The sequence below is a fragment of the Pseudophryne corroboree genome, chromosome 1 (genome assembly GCF_028390025.1).
Source record: "Pseudophryne corroboree isolate aPseCor3 chromosome 1, aPseCor3.hap2, whole genome shotgun sequence".
Lineage (NCBI taxonomy): Eukaryota > Metazoa > Chordata > Amphibia > Anura > Myobatrachidae > Pseudophryne > Pseudophryne corroboree.
In genome coordinates, this window is record NC_086444.1 from 1,162,667,739 (window position 1) to 1,162,680,151 (window position 12,413).

The 12,413-nt window shown below is 48.6% G+C and overlaps 1 long non-coding RNA gene across 1 annotated transcript in view; it reads right to left on the reverse strand.

The window, feature by feature from the left end:
* Positions 1 to 1,635: 1,635 nt before the first annotated feature.
* LOC135004653 (uncharacterized) overlaps positions 1,636 to 12,413 on the reverse strand; it is a 127,311-nt gene continuing 116,533 nt past the window's right edge. The window contains exon 2 of the long non-coding RNA XR_010205434.1: positions 1,636 to 1,841. This is a non-coding gene — a long non-coding RNA (uncharacterized LOC135004653). The remainder of the gene's footprint in view (positions 1,842 to 12,413) is intronic.

Below are 12,413 nucleotides of genomic sequence, written 5' to 3' on the forward strand. Positions count from 1 at the left end.
GGAAGCTAGGAGCTGATTGGCTGGTGCAATTTATCATTCACAGCGAAATGTATCACTCATTGAGGGTAAAAGGGGTCAGAACAGAGCCTTGTGGGATAACACAGAGTAGAGAGGAGAACAGCATTGATGCTGAAGGAGCAGTTGAATAAATAGAAAGTAAGCAGAGGGGTCCAGGAGGATGAGTACGGAGAGTCATTGCTGTCAAAGTAAAGCACCTCTGTGAGTGTGGTCTCAGTAGGATGTTGGAGTGGAAGCCCATTTTCAGAGAGCGGAGAAGGGAGAGAGAGGAGAGAAAGCGAAATAGATGGTTGTATACAAGTTGCTCGAGAAATTTGACCACTAAATGGCCAATTTTTAATTGATTGCAAATGCAATGTGATCTAGGCGTGATATAGTAGCACAGAGGAACGCATTGCAACATGCAATCATATTGGGTGGATATATTATTCAGCACCCACAGGGACAGAGGCTCCAATAGGAGCCCATCCCTACAATGTGCTGTGAGGTCTGCCGGAGCTTCTGCGCACAAGAAGCACAGAGGCCACTTCTGGAAACCCTCCGCCGGTTACTAACTCAGTGTGTAGCCAAAAGGCTACAATGGGCTACCGCCATCTTCAGATGTGGTAGCTGCAGGGTTCAATATCGGGAGTGCTTAGCAGTCCAGATATTGATACCCTGGCAGCATTGTATCCCCCATAGAAACCTATTGGAGATATCTGCTGCGGCACCTCCTACATACTTAGTATTTTTGGCTAACCCCCGATAGTGTTTTCAGGTAATAATAGGGTCAAATATTATTTGATAATGGGCCCCAAAAAGACGTGAGGAATAATGTCATGGAGAGAGGTGGGTTATTTACGTACATTTTATCTATGTATGTTATGAACAATTGTTGTGAAGAGAATGATGCAGCACAGATTACACCCGCCACTGATTATTTCAATTTAAAACAGCAACTTGGGATGTTTTACTTTTAACATGATTGCCGTTTTAAATTTCAGGGTTAAATGCGTAGAGAAGCGTCAGTTTGCCAAATCTGCTTGTGTGAAAACTGACCCCATTGTCTGTTTGTTCATGTAGCCCTGTTTTATTATGGCGGAATCCCAATTGTAAAGCCCCGTGGAGTGCGCTGACACTGCATAAATATATTTTATTAATAATAATAATAACAATCAAATTCACAGTTCTGCACTTTCACTGTAACATCCTCCCACGCCTTGCTCCTGTCCGCTCACTGCCTCATTTTAGCCACTGTGTAGCTATAACCGGCACAGAATGTACAGTAGCACAGCGATTATAGTATATATATATATTTGTGAAAAGTGTGATGGGGAAATTGTGCAGCCAGAGAGGTTGCAGGGAGGCTGACCCCACAAGTGGGTGCTTCTTGATTGCCGGCCAAGCCCTTGTCAGCTGCAGGAAAGAGCTAAATTGACAATGAACACGTATGGAGCATAGATCATGCGTTCCCCTCCTCTGATGTAACAGAACACTGCACTAGCGGAACAATCAGCCCCCTCCGTCCCATGCAAGCGATTGTTTGATACAGCTAAACATTAGCATGAAATCTAATATTACTTTCCTGCTATTCCAATTATATTCCTCAACCAACGTTTCTTCATTTCCCCTGAAGAATTTGGAGAGTTGCTGCAGTATTTATTTGAAATTGAACAGTTCAAACGAATGTGGTGAATCATGAGAATTGGAGCAGGCAGCCCCGGGTAACCGGTATTTCGGCATGTAAATCTCTCTCATTACATTCCTCCACTTTGTCTTGTATCCAAATGTAATGATAGTGCAGCTTCACTGAGAGAACTGGAATTATTAGGTCAGGATCAGATCTAAATAGAAAGTAGAAATGTACAAATGGTTCAGTGAAAATAAATAAGAGGTCAGACAAAATAATTCACCACAAATCACGTGCCTAAGGGCCTAATCCAGACCTGATCGCAGCAGCAACATTTCTATCTAATTTATTTTATTTATTACCAGTTATTTATAATAGCGCACACATATTCCGCAGCGCTTTACAGAGAGTATTTTGCCCATTCACATGGGCAAAATACCCAGTGGAGCTTACAATCTAATGGGCAAAACCATGTGCACTGCAGGTGGGGCAGATATAACATGTGCAGAGAGAGTTAGATTTGGGTGGGGTGTGTTTAAACTGAAATCTGTATTGCAGTGTACAAATAAAGCAGCCAGTATTTACCCTACACAGAAACAAAATAACCCACCCAATCTAACTCTCTCTGCACATGTTATATCTGCCCCACCTGCAGTGCACATGGTTTGGCCCATTAGAGAAAGATTTTGTTTTTGCAATCAGGTCTGAATTAGGCCCTAAAATCTGTACTTGGTCACTTTTTAATTATTATAAGTATGTGTCGATGTGAGAGCATACAGCATAGATGAAGTTTTCTCTTCATTGCCTTATGCCTGTGAGTGGCTGGTGTTTTATCCTGGAAGGGATAATCTTTGTATGCATTTGGAAGCGGTGCAATATGAGAAATGATAGTAGAAAGACGAGGATGACTCCAGTGATGGAGAAGAAACCATCTGGCTATATGTCTTACTGTAGGAAAGGTTTCTATAAAGTTTAGTGGAAATGTTTTACCTAAGGCCTTCTGAAGAGCATGGCTAAGTCATATCACTGCCAAGTGAAGAAGGTCCATGGTTTATCTAGTGATGGTCATGTTGAGGATCCATGTAGTTTGGGTTATATGGGGTCTATGCAAGATAGGGAAGGCTAGTTATCGTTAGATGCTACTGTACGCCCTGGCCCAAAGACTGGGGGAGCAGGTTGGGAATTCTCCTCATCAAAGTTCTGAAGTGTCCAGATGCCTACAGTACATCATCCTCTTGTAAAACTCTCCAGTAGACACAACCTAGCAAAGTGTCATGTATACAGTTTCCCACTATTCAGGAACAGAGGATAGATCTCCACAGTGTTTAGTACAGTATATACCAACTGAACTGTCCATCACTTGGAGGTATAGTTCCCCTTGTTCTTACATATTCCCTGTCCAACATTTCTCAATATTGATGTGCCAACACTGTATATGGTAAGCTTTGTAGCAGTGCCGTTTATTGCGGCGGGCGAGCCGTGCAACCGCACGGGGCGCCCGCCACGGCACTTTGCGGGTCCTTGTTTCCCCCTCTTCCCGAGTACTCCTGCTCAGGGGGCGGAGTTTCACGGAATGGCACGGTTGCGTCGTGACGTCACAACGCAATCGCATCATTCCGCAAAACTCCGCCCCCCGAGTGGAGTACTGATGACAAGAGGAGGGGGAGCCAATCTATTAGAAGGAGGAGGCGGCCTGCGAGAGGAGGGAGAGGCGGCCCGAGGAGCGGGAAGAACCGCTACAAATGTATGTAGTCTCTCTCTCTCTCTCTCTCTCTCCCACCCTCTCCCTTCCTTCCCCCCCACTTGACACTTGCCTGCCTAATGTATAAAATGGGGACTCTTGCCTGCCGTACTGTGTAAAATGGGGACACTTGCCTGCCGTACTGTGTAAAATGGGGACTCTTGCCTGCCATACTGTGTAAATTGGGGACTCTTGCCTGCCGTACTGTGTAAAATGGGGACTCTTGCCTGCCGCAATGTTTAAAATGGGGACTCTTGCCTGCCGTACTGTGTAAAATGGGGACACTTGCCTGCCGTACTGTGTAAAATGGGGACTCTTGCCTGCCGTACTGTCTCTTGCCTGCCGTACTGTGTAAAATGGGGACTCTAGCCTGCCACAATGTGTAAAATGGGGACTCTAGCCTGCCGCAATGAGTAAAATGGGGGATTCTAGCCTGCTGCAATATGTAAAATGGGGATTTAATGTATCAAGGGCATTGCGGTGTATGGCATAATATATATATATATATATATATATATATAATTATTATTTTTTTCCTGTGGTGGCCGTGATCTGTTGGTGCAAGGTCAAAAACTGGGTTGTAAGGTAGTCTTTTCAGATGAGGCACGCCCATTTTAATGAGACCATGCACATACACTGGGCTCCACAGGGAATGGCATTGGGGTGTAGAGTAGGATCTTGATCCGAGGCACCAACAGGCTAAAAGCTTTGACCTTCTTCCCAGAATGCATAGCGCCGCCTCCTCTATAACCAGCCTCCGTGCACAGGAGCTCAGTTTTTGTTAACCAGTCCAATGCAGTAGCAGTTAAAAGAGACGACAACCGTTAGTAGCCACATACACCATATTCTCTCGACAGGAGAAGGTGTCAGCGGTTAATGCCTTACCAACCCAAAGAAGCTAAGTGCGTCAGGGTGGGCGCCCTGTGGAGCCCAGTGTACCTCGCAGAAAGAGATTTGACAACGGTAAGTTCTTACCATAAATCTTGTTTTCTGCTGCGGGGTACAATGGGCTCCACAGGGAATGACATTGGGGATGTCCTAAAGCAGTTCCTTATGGGAGGGGACGCACTGTAGCGGGCACAAGAACCCGGCGTCCAAAGGAAGCATCCTGGGAGGCGGAAGTATCAAAGGCATAGAACCTTATGAACGTGTTCACTGAGAACCACGTAGCCGCCTTGCACAATTTTTAAAGGATCGCACCACAGCGGGCCGCCCAAGAAGGTCCAACAGACCAAGTAGAATGGGCCTTAATGGTAGCAGGAGCTGGAAGGCCAGCCTGTACATAAGCATGTGCAATCACCATTCTAATCCATCTGGTCAGGGTCTGCTTGTGAGCAGGCCAGCCACGTTTGTGAAAACCAAACAGTACAAAGAGAGAATCAGACTTCTGAAGGGAAGCAGTTCTCTTTACATAGATAAGGAGAGCCCGTACCACAGCCAAAGACCGCTCTTTGGAAGACAAGTCAGGAGAGGCAAAGGCTGGAACCACAATCTCCTGATTAAGGTGGAAAGAAGACACCACCTTAGGTAAATACCCAGGACGTGTTCTAAGAACCGCCCGATCATGGTGAAAAATCAGATATGGTGACCTACAAGACAAGGCACCCAAATCCGATACCCGTCTAGCAGAGGCAATAGCCAGCAGAAACAGTACCTTAAGAGAAAGCCACTTAAGGTCTGCAGATTGTAGAGGCTCAAACGGAGACCCTTGCAACGCCTTCAGAACCACCGACAAGTCCCAAGGAGCCACAGGCGGGACATAAGGAGGTTGAATCCGCAACACACCCTGAGTGAACGTATGCACATCAGGTAAGGTTGCAATTTTTCTGTGGAACCAAACCGACAAGGCAGAAATATGAACCTTGATGGAGGCCAGACGAAGGCCCAAGTCCATGCCCTGTTGTAGAAAGGCCAAAAGTTTGGCCGTACTAAACTTGTAAGCATCATGATTGTTAGATGCGCACCAAGCAAAATAAGAATTCCAGACCCTATGGTAAATCCGAGGAAGAAGCCAGTTTACGGGCCTTCAACATACAGTAGTTTGAATGACTGCCTCAGAAAATCCTTTGGCCCTCAAGACGGAAGCTTCAAGAGCCACGCCGTCTAAGCCAACCGGGCTAAATCCTGATATACACAGGGGCCCTGAACAAGGAGATCTGGGCGCTGTGGAAGTAGAAGGGGACGCTCTATCGAGAGACCCTAAAGGTCTGAGAATCAATGCCGTCTGGGCCATGCGGGAGCGATTAGAAGTAGGAATCCTCCTTCTTTCTTGAACTTCCTTATTACTCTGGGCAGGAGTGACACTGGAGGGAACACCTACGGCAGCTGAAAGTTCCATGGAAATGCCAGTGCGTCCACGAACGCTGCTTGAGGATCTTTTGTCCTTGCTCCAAAGACCAGAACCTTGTGATTGTGTCGACATGCCATCAGGTCCACATCTGGAAGGCTCCACCTGTCCACGAGGAGTTGAAACACTTCTGGATGGAGGCTCCACTCTCTAGCATGTACGTCCTGACGACTGAGAAAGTCCGCTTCCCAGTTTTGGACCCCCGGAATGAACACTGCCGATATGGCTGGCAGATGGCGTTCCGCCCACTAAAGAATCCTTGATACTTCCCTCATTGCCATGCGGCTTCGGATGCCGCCTTGATGATTTATGTACGCCACCGTGGTGGTGTTGTCCGACTGTACTTGAACAGGCCTGTTCTGTATTAAATGCTGGGCCAAGTTCAGAGCATTGAACACTTCCCGCAGTTCCAGAATGTTTATCGGGTGGCCTTCTTGGTCCACTGACCTGAAGGGAGTGTTGCTCCAACACCGCGCCCCAACATCTCAGACTGGCATCCGTTGTCAGAAGGACCCAGTTGGAGATCCAGAAGGGACAACCCCTGCTCAATCGTTGGTCCTGAAGCCACCAGCTCAGCGACAGACGGACCTCCAGAGACAAGGAGATCATTTGAGACCTTATCCGGTGAGGCAGGCCATCCTACTTGGCAAGAATCAGCTTCTGCAGAGGGCGGGAATGGAATTGAGCGTACTCCACCATGTCGAAAGCCGACACCATGAGACCTAGTACTTGCATTGCCGAATGTATCGACACTTGCGGACGAGAAAGGAAGCATCGAATCCTGCCCTGAAGCTTTAGGACCTTCTCCTGAGACAAGAACAACCGCTGATTGTGAGTGTCCAACAACGCCCCCAGGTGCACCATGCTCTGAGCAGGGACTAGGGAAGATTTCTTCCAGTTGATGAGCCACCCGTGGGCTTGCAGAAACCGGATAGTCAGATCCAGATGGCGTAGGAGAATTTCTGGGGAATTTGTCAGGATCAACAAGTCATCCAGATATGGTAGGATCCTGACCCCTTGACGGCGGAGTACAGCCGTCATTACTGCCATGACCTTGGTGAAGACTCGTGGAGCCGTGGTCAAACCAAAAGGTAACACCCGAAATTGTTAATGGAGGTTGCCAACCGCAAACCTCAGGTATTGCTGATGCGACATTGCAATAGGAATATGCAGGTAAGCATCCTGTATGTCCAGGGAGACCATATAATCGCCAGGTTCCAAGGCCAGAACAAAAGAGCGAAGAGTTTCCATACGAAACTTGGAGACCCTCACAAATTTGTTCAAGGACTTGAGGTTGAGAATGGGCCGGGAAGACCCATTCGGTTTCGGGACTAGGAACAGCGGTGAATAGTACCCCTTGCCTCTCTGAGCCAGAGGCACCTGTACTACCACTCCTATGTCCAGGAGGGACTGTACCACCGAATTAAGAGTTTTTGCCTTCACCTGATCCGAATGGACATCTGTCAGGCAAAATCGATGAGGGGGACGATTTTTGAAGGATACAGCGTAACCTCGAGTGACGACTTCTCGTACCCAGGCATTGGAAGTGATCTTCAACCATTCCTGGGTATACCCTAGAAGTCGGCCCCCCACCCTGGGATCCCCCAGAGGAAGGCCCGCCCCGTCATACGGCAGGCTTGTCAGTCTTGGAAGCAGGCTGACGGCAGCCCAGGCCCGTTTGGGTTTGGGCTTATTAGGTTTGGAAGTGTGAATCTGTTTCGGGTACGCCTGACCCTTTGCTTTCCCTGAAGGACGATAGGAGCGAAAGGAAGTACTCTTAGCCTTCGGTACCGAAGGGGCAGTACTAGGTAGACATGCTGTTTTAACAGAAGCTAAGTCAGCCACTATCTTGTTGAGGTCCTCTCCGAAAAGAATGTCTCCCTTAAAAGGGAGCACCTCCAGGCAGGGGCGTTTTAAGAGAGTAGGAGGCCCGTGTGCAGCCTTCTGCTTCAGGGGCCCCCTCCTCTCTGACCGAGGCACAGCATTTAATACTTACCTCTCCTGGGTCCCCCGGCGGTGCCATCCTTCTCCGCAGCGGCAATAGAGTCTGAGACCAAACCCTATTGAGCATGCGCAAACCTCCGGGAACACTGCGCGGCGGCCATTTTCTTGAAGATTTTGCTACTGCGCATGCGCAAAACTCCGGAAAAATGGCCGCTATGCCATCTTTCTGGGGTTTTCAGCAGGCGCAATAGAGTTTGTTCCCCCTAGTGTTCAAACTCTATTGCGCTGCCGAAAAAGGGATGGCTTCGACGGGGGGACTTCAGAGAGGTAAGTATTAAGCAAATGGGTGCAGTGTGTGCGGGGTGGGCCCCCCTGGACCTGGGGGCCCGTGTGCCTCGCACACACTGCACCCATTATAGAAACGCCAATGCCTCCAGGGTTTTCTTAGAGTCCAGATCCACTGACCAGGACAGCAACCAGAGAATCCGGCGAGCCAGTATGGACATAGTAGAGACCTTGACCAGCAGAATACCAGCATCAGAAGCCACCTCCTTAATGTAATGAGAGGCAGTGACAATATACGATAGACATTGTCTAGCATGATCAGAAGCGTTGGAAGACATCTCAGCTTTCAACTCCTGAGCCCACGCTTCAATAGCCTCTGCAGCCCATGTCGCTGCAATAGTGGGTCGATGCACAGCACCTGCTAGGGTGTAGATCGCCTTTAAACAACCCTCCACACGCTTATCTGTCGGTTCTTTCAGAGACGTGATGGTAGTTACAGGCAGAGCAGAGGAAACCACCAGCCGCGTCACCTGCGAATCCACTGGCGCGGGTGTCTCCCAATTTCTACTAAGTTCCGCAGCGAGGGGATAGCGAGCCAGCATCTTCTTGTGAGGTGTGAATTTCTTTCCTGGATTTTCCCAGGATTCCTGACGTATGTCAACTAAATGGTCAGAATGAGGTAGAACTTGTTTAACCACTTTCTGACGTTTAAACCTGTCCGGTTTCTTAGGGGCAGCATCTGGCTCTGGGTCATCAGTAATTTGAAGAATTAGCCTGATAGCCTCCAACAAGTCAGGAACATCCACCTGTGAGACAGATTCCCCATCAGAAGCATCAGGATCAGAATCTGTGGGGTCAGTATATACGCCATCCTCATGAGACGAGGAGTCTGGGATGTTGGTGGATTGTGAGGAAGTAATTGCCCTCTTAGAGGACCCCGTGATCTTGGGCGGGCAAGGGTTAGATTTCTGTTTAGTCAGTGATTGGTTCAATTGCTGTAACTGAGAGGACAGTTGATCTGCCCATGGCGGATTAACCACAGGGACCATAAGCGGTTGTACCGGCACAGGAGGTCCCATAGGGGGTGCAAGTCCAGATACTAGTGTACTCTATAGCGTGGAAAAAGTAGCCCAAGGCGGATTATTTTGAACCCCCGTTGCTACGGTCCCACTGGGGGGTAAGGAACCCCCAGAACCAGAACCCTCAGCTGCTATATACTCCTCAAACGTGTCTGCAGCGTCACCACCATGCAATGTGGGATCAGCCCCAGCTCCGTCGCCCCTTGTAGCTGACATATCTGAAAGCTCAATGTGACGCAATCCAGTACAATATCAGCAGCACAATACCTGACAAGAACCCCCTGTGTAGTGTATTTGCACAAACAGAGAATTCCAGAGGTAAATGGTGACTAAAATTCACAGAGAAAAATACAGAATAAGTATATCTTGTGAAACACCTATATTAGATAATAACCCTGATGCACGTAGCCCCCTCAGGTTATAGAATATAGGGATAGCAATCTGAGTGAGATACACGAAATGGAGGTCACACAGCAGCTATATACACACAAACATAGTCACATTGTACAATGCAGAAATTCTGACATGCAATAAAACTGTACTGGACTAGCAATACAGAGTAATACTAGTAAGTATAGCTATACATTCAATAGATATATCAATGCACAGTAAATACTGGATGTATATCACAGGGTACTTGTACTACATAACCCTGACTAAATGCACTCTTTCTTAACTAAGACTGTCAGCACTGCAGACATGTAGAATACTTAAGTGTCCTGTAAAATGCACAGCGCTGACATGCAGGCGGCTTTACAGGGGAGGATTTGCCCAAACAGTCCCAGGATCAGCTCAGCTTGTCCTTATGGCGCCCAAACGCTGACAGGGAGTGAGGGAGAGAGAGATGCAGCTCCAGGGTGGGAACATTTACTCTAAATGGCGCCCTGGGGCTGGGGGAGGGGCTACAGGTCAAAGCCTTATCCCCCTGCTGGACTTCACCACCGGGTACTGTGGGCTGTATAATAAACGTTTTTTAATAAAACCGACCTGTGCCCTTGCCCTGGTGATCTAGTCGGGTCCCTGTACTGCCACAGTGTCCACGCCAGCACACGCGGCCCGCCTCCCACCAGCCGCGCCAGATCGCGATTTCCCGCGGGTCCCGCCTGGGGGACCCTCTTACCTCCTCCCTGTGTGCGGCCACGCGATCCAGGAGGGCAGCGGTTGTGTGTGTGACTGACAAAGAAGAACCAGAGCATCCGCTGTAGGTACCCGGCAACCAGGGCGCGGGAAAGTACAGCGCCACTCGGGAGGTGATGAAGCTGCAGCAGGAGATATCTGACTGACATCTAACACATACAGTGCCTCTGCTGCAGCCCTTGAAGTCTTCATTTTTCACTTTGAAAAGCTCTTCTCAGGGCTGCTGGAGCAGCCCCCTGTTGTGTGCCTGCACTGCATGGCACCAACTACAAATCTGAGCTCCTGTGCACGGAGGCGGGATTATAGAGGAGGCGGCGCTGTGCATTCTGGGAAGAAGGTCAAAGCTTTTAGCCTGTTGGTGCCTCGGATCAAGATCCTACTCTACACCCCCAATGTCTTTACCTGTGGAGCCCAGTGTACCCCGCAGCAGAAAAAGTACCAACAAATCAGCTCCTAACTCCCATGTTACAGGTTGTGTTTGAAAAATGACAGGAGCTGATTGGTTGGTATTTTATATCTCTCCAAGGCTTAGTACATCTGCCCCTTATTCCTATATAGTAGATACAGTAGAGAGGCTTATGTCAGTGTAGCCAGAAGTCAGAAGTGTCACACTTTTGTCACTTTGAAAGTTGAAATATAGTCCAGTTTACAGTCCCCCAGTGTCCAGTATACAGCCATTTCCTCAGTATCCTTTAATCTCCCTCCTTGACTGACTGCTCCAGTCCACTAGAAAGGGATTGCATGGTCCTTCTCCAGCAGATCTGCTAAATTGAAGATAACGAGCTAACAGTATCTGTCCTGAAAGGGGGAGTATGCTCGGGCGTAGGTGATAATAAAATAACATTTTATGCATTCCTCCCAACTTTTCAATTCCGCTAATAGAGATACATCAGAATGAGGGCACGTCATGTCACATCATTTTAAAGCCTTAAATTCTCACAGGCATTGTACATTCACCAGGGCTGTAAGCTGCCCTATCCGTCAACATTTCAGCAACCAGGATAAAAATGCCAATGGCTGGTTAGACCCCACAAACATACTCTGTCCTGCCTGAACTGGCACAGATGGGAGTTACTGTGGGCGGGATGTATTAAGATACATTGCCGCCCCTCGCCGCTTACCGCAGCGATGTTGATTGCATATGTACTAACATATGCAATCAATATCGCAATGCGGTGACAGAGGCCCCCCGCGATACCTGTGAGGGGGTGTGCGGGGGGTCTCCGTCATGTCCCTCGGCTCTCCAGACTCTCCAGACTGCCTAGCCGCCGGGAAGCAGCAGCAGGCTGCCCCCAGCGCCTCCTCCTCCCCCCTGCAGCCGGAAGGACCTCCAGCTGCGTTGCTAGGGAGAGGAGGAGATTACCTTCCGGGTCCAGGGCAGTCTGGAGGAAGGTATGCCGGGGGGAGGGGGGTCGGCGATACCCTGGACGGCGAAAACACGGCGGTAGGGTCGTTTTCGGGGGTTTTACCGCATTTTTCCTTTAGTACATCCCGTCCACTGTTTTAGGTGTTTGTTCCTTCCAAAGTACTGTACATCTATGGCCCTCCCTACCTTCCATCCCCTCATTCCTCTGGATTTGGTTTCCTTTGTTATAGCTATACAGTAGCTGCCTTTTCTGTTGATATATTTATTGTTCCTCTCTCCCTTATCTGTATTTAGCTCCCTTTCCCCCCTGCTGATAGTCCGGTGCTGCGCAACATGTGGTGCTATATTAATGCACGATGATGATGATGAGTTGATGATGAGGACAATGATGATGATAAACTGCATATTTGGCTAGCTGTGCAGGGGTTAAACAGCATTACCTGCCTGGAGAGGAAGCAGTAGAACACTGACTACTGTACATTGCAAACCGACAAATTATTTGTGACAAGCTGTTATTTTCCTGCAGAAGAGATTAGGCATTTCCAGCAGCCAGGAACGGAGCGAGTGTTTCATGCATTGTTTTAGGTTTATGAAGCACCTCGTTACTGTGCGGGAGCTGTGTGTTATTCCTGTGACTTCTGTTCATGCAAAGGGAGCGCAGCAGCAAGTATTGCCATCGGCAGTCTGTGAGTCTATGTAAATGACCTACACGCTCCTTCTATTGTCTACATCCGTGCGGCCGAATGTGCAATGGCTGAGACGCCTGCGAACACTGTAATACCGATTGCTGCGTCTTTATACATCACCATCGGTCACACCATGGAAATTTACACATGTCCTATGGCTGGTGCAGTGTCTCTGTCTGACAGCGGCCTCCTATGCCTGTG